The sequence below is a fragment of the Galeopterus variegatus genome, unplaced genomic scaffold (genome assembly GCF_000696425.1).
Source record: "Galeopterus variegatus unplaced genomic scaffold, G_variegatus-3.0.2 Scaffold538, whole genome shotgun sequence".
NCBI lineage: Eukaryota > Metazoa > Chordata > Mammalia > Dermoptera > Cynocephalidae > Galeopterus > Galeopterus variegatus.
This window is the reverse complement of record NW_007726649.1, coordinates 223465-227854: the sequence shown is the minus strand read 5'-3', so window position 1 is coordinate 227854 and position 4390 is coordinate 223465.

Genomic DNA, 4390 nt, shown 5'->3' with positions numbered 1-4390 from the left:
AAGGATAATGTATTGAAAACCTACTCAAGGAAATACTAACAGAAAACTTCCCAGGTGTAGGATGGGTTACAGACCTTCAGATCCAGGAAGCTCAAAGGTCCCCAAACAGATTCAACCCAAAAAGATCCTCCCCAAGACACATTATAGTTAAATTTGCAAAGTTCAAAGACTAAGAGAGAATTCTAAAACCAGCAAGAGAAAAGCTTCAGGTCACTTATAGGGGAACTCCCATCAAACTAACAGCAGACTTCTCAACTGAAACCCTACAGGCCAGAAGAAAGTGGAATGATATATTCAAAATACTATAAGAAAAAAATTGCCAGCCCCAAATTCTTTACCCAGCAAGGCTCTCCTTCAGAAATGAGGGAAAAATAGCATATTTCCCAGACAAACAAAAGTTGGGGGAGTTCACCACCACATGACCAGCCCTGCAAGAAATTCTCAAGGGAGTCATTCACCTGGAATCTGAATAATGGTTACCACTATCACAAATACACAAGAAAGAGCAAAATCCACAGTTAAAACAAAAATGCCAGGAAGAAAGAGAAAGGAGCTAAATCATTCCACCTTAAATTCCTGACTGACATTGAAGAAGAGAAATAAAAGGGGAAATAATGATCAAAAGATATTTAAACCATCTAAACAAGAAACAAATGACAGGAATTAAGCAACACTTGTCAATAACTACTCTAAATGTGAATAGGTTAATCTCCCCATTCAAAAGACACAGACTGACTGACTGGATTAAAAAGCTAGATCCAAGAATATGCTGACTTCAAGAGACCCACCTCACCTGTAGAGATACACATAGACTAAAAGTGAAGGGATGGAAAAAGATATACCATGCGAATGGAAACCAAAATGAGCAGGAGTAGCTATTCTTATATTGGACAAAATAGACTTTAAACTAAAAAACATAAAAAAAAAAAAACAACAAAGTAAGTCACCATATAATGATAAAGGGAATTATCCAGCTAGAAAACATAACAATCATAAACATGTATGCACCCAATACAGGAGCACCCTGATATATTAAGCAAACACTCTTAGACCTAAAGAAAGAGATAGGACCTAATACATTAATAGTGGGTGATTTCCACACCCCTCTCTCAGTATGGGACAGGTCTTCCAGGCAACATGTCAATAAAGAGACACAGAATTTAATCTACACCCTAGACAAACTGGATTTGGCAGATATATACAGAACATTACACCCAACAGCTAAAGAATACACTTTCTTCTCATCAGCTAATGGTACATTCTACAGGATAGACCACATATTAGGTCATAAATCTAGCCTCAGCAAATTTTAAAAAATCAAAATCATTCCAACTCTCTTTTCAGAACACAATGGACTAAAACTGGAAATAAACAATAAGCAAAATGCTGGAAGCTAAACAAATACATAGAAACTAAATAATAGGTTCCTGAATGATATATGGGTCCAAGAAGAAATTAAACAGGAAATCAAAAAATTTCTAGAAACTAATGAAAATAAAGATACATCATACCAAAACCTGTGGGATACTGCAAAAGCAGTACTAAAAGGCAAATTTATTGAAGTAATTGCTATATCAAAAGAATGGAAAGACTTCAAATAAACGACCTAACACTATGCCTCAAAGAACTTGAAAAACAATAATAATCCAAACCTAAAGGTAGTAGATTGAAAGAAATAATTAAGATCAGAGCAGAACTAAGTGAAATAGAGACCCAAAAAACAATAGAAAAATCAACAAAACTAAAAGTTGGTTTTTCGAGAAGATAAAGAAAATAGACACACCATTAGCTAGGTTAACAAAAAAAAAAGAAGAGCGAAGACCCAAATAACAAAAATCAGAAATGAAAAGGGAAACATGACAACTGATACCACAGAAATATAAAGAATCATTAGAAACAATTATGAACAAATATATGACAACAAATATGAAATCTGGAAAATATGGATAAGTTTCTAGACACATATAAACTACTAAGACTGAACCAAGAAGAGATAGAAAGCCAAACAGACCAATAACAAGCAAGGAGATTGAAGCGGTAATTAGCAATCTTCAGACAAAAAAAGGTCTGAGTCTGGATGGCTTTACAGCTGAATTCTATCAAATTTTTAAAGAGGAATTAGTACCAATTCTCCTCAAACTATTCAAACAGTTGAAACAGATGTTACTCTCCTAAACTCATTCTATGAGGCCAACATAACTCTGATACCAAAACCAGATAAAGACACAACAAAAAAAGAAAATTGTAGGCCAATATCCTTCATGAACCCAGATGCTAAAATCCTCAACAAAATATTAGCAATTAAAATACAGCAACATATTAAAGAAATTATACACTATGATCAGGTGGGATTCATCCCAGATATGCAAGGATGGTTTAACATTAGAAAGTCAATAAATGTGACACATCACATCAACAAACTCAAGGACAAAGATCATATGATTATCTCAATAGATGCTGAAAAAGCATTTGACAAAATTCAACATCCCTTCATGATAAAGACTCTCAACAAATTAGGTATAGAAAGAAAATATCTCAACACAGTAAAAGCCATTTATGACAATCCCACTGCCAGTATCATTCTGAATGGGGAAAAATTGAAGGCCTTTCCCTTAAGGACAGGAACAAGACAAGGATGTCCACTCTCACTACTTCTATTTAACATAGTACTAGAGGTACTAGCTAGAGCAATCAGGCAAGAGAAAGAAATAAAGGGACTCCAGACTGGAAAAGATGAAGTCAAACTTTCTCTATTTGCAGATGACATGATACTGTATATAGAAAAACCTAAAGTTCTATCAAAAAACTCCTAGAGCTGGCTAAGAACTTCAGTAATGTTGCAGGATACAAAATAAATGCCCCCAAATCAGTAGCATTTATATACTTAAATAATGAATTAACAGAAAGAGAAATAAAGTAAGCCTGTTTACAATTGTCATGAAAAAAAATAGATATCTAGGGATCAATTTAACCAAGGAGGTGAAAGACCTCTACAATGAGAACTACAAGCCACTTCTGAAAGAAATTAAAGAAGACACAAAAAGATGGGAAGATATTCCATGCTCTTGGATTGAAAGATTTAACATTGTGAAAATGTCTATACTACCCAAAGCGATCTACAGATTCAATGCAATCGTCATCAAAATACCAATGACATTCTTCACAGAAATGGAAAAAACAATCTTACCTTTCATATGGAAAAACAAAACACCCTGAATAGCCAAAGCAATTCTGAGCAAAAAAGATAAAGCCAGAGGCCTAAGTCTGCCTGACTTCAAATTATACTACAAAGCTGTTTTAAACAAAACAGCATGGTTCTGGTATAAAAATAGACATTTAGACCAATGGAGTAGAATAGAGAACCCAGAAATCACTCCTCAGGCTTATAGCCACCTGATATTAGACAAAGGCAACAAAAATCTACATTGGGGAAAAGATTTCCTCTTCAACAATTGGTGCTGGGAAAACTGGATATCCATATGCAGAAGAATGAAATTAGATATGCATCTCTCACCTTAAACTAAAATCAACTCAAAATGGATTAAAGACCTAGGTATAAGACCTGAAACTGTAAAATTACTAAGGGAAAATAATAGGTGAAACACTTCAGCAATTAGGTCAGGGCACAGGCTTTATGAACATGAGCCCAAAAGCATAAGCAGCAAAAGAAAAATAAACAACTGGGACTGTATCAAACTAAAAAGTTTCTGTACAGCAAAGGAAACAATCAACAGAGTGAAAAGATAACCCATAGAGTGGGAGAAAAATTTTGCTAACTATGCACCTGACAAGGGATTAATATTCAGAATATACATAGAACTCTAGCAATTATACAATAAAAAAACAAATGACACAATTAAAAAATGGGCAAAGGAGCTGAATAGACATTTTTCAAAGGAAGACATACAAATGGCCAACAGATGCATGAAAAGATGCTCAACATCATTAGTCATCAGGGAAATGCAAATTAAAACCACATTGAGGTACCACCTCATTCCAGTTAGACTGGCTATAATCAAAAAGACAGTGAATAACAAATGCTGGTGAGCGTGTGGAGGGAAGTGAACACTACTGCACTGTTGGTGGGACTGTAAATTAGTACAACAGATATGGAAAACAATATGAAGGTTTCTCAAGCAACTACAGATAGATCTTCCATATGATCCAGCAATCCCTCTTCTGAGTATATATACAGAAGAATGGAAATCATGTCAAAGAAATACCTGCACTCCCATGTTCATCACAGCTCTGTTTACAATAGCCAAGATATGGAACCAACCTTTTTTTTTTTTCCCCCTTTTTTTGTCTTTTTTTTTACTGACTGGTAACAGGATCGCAACCCTCGGTGTCGTGCCCGTACCAGGGACTGGCAATGGGATCGCAACCCTCG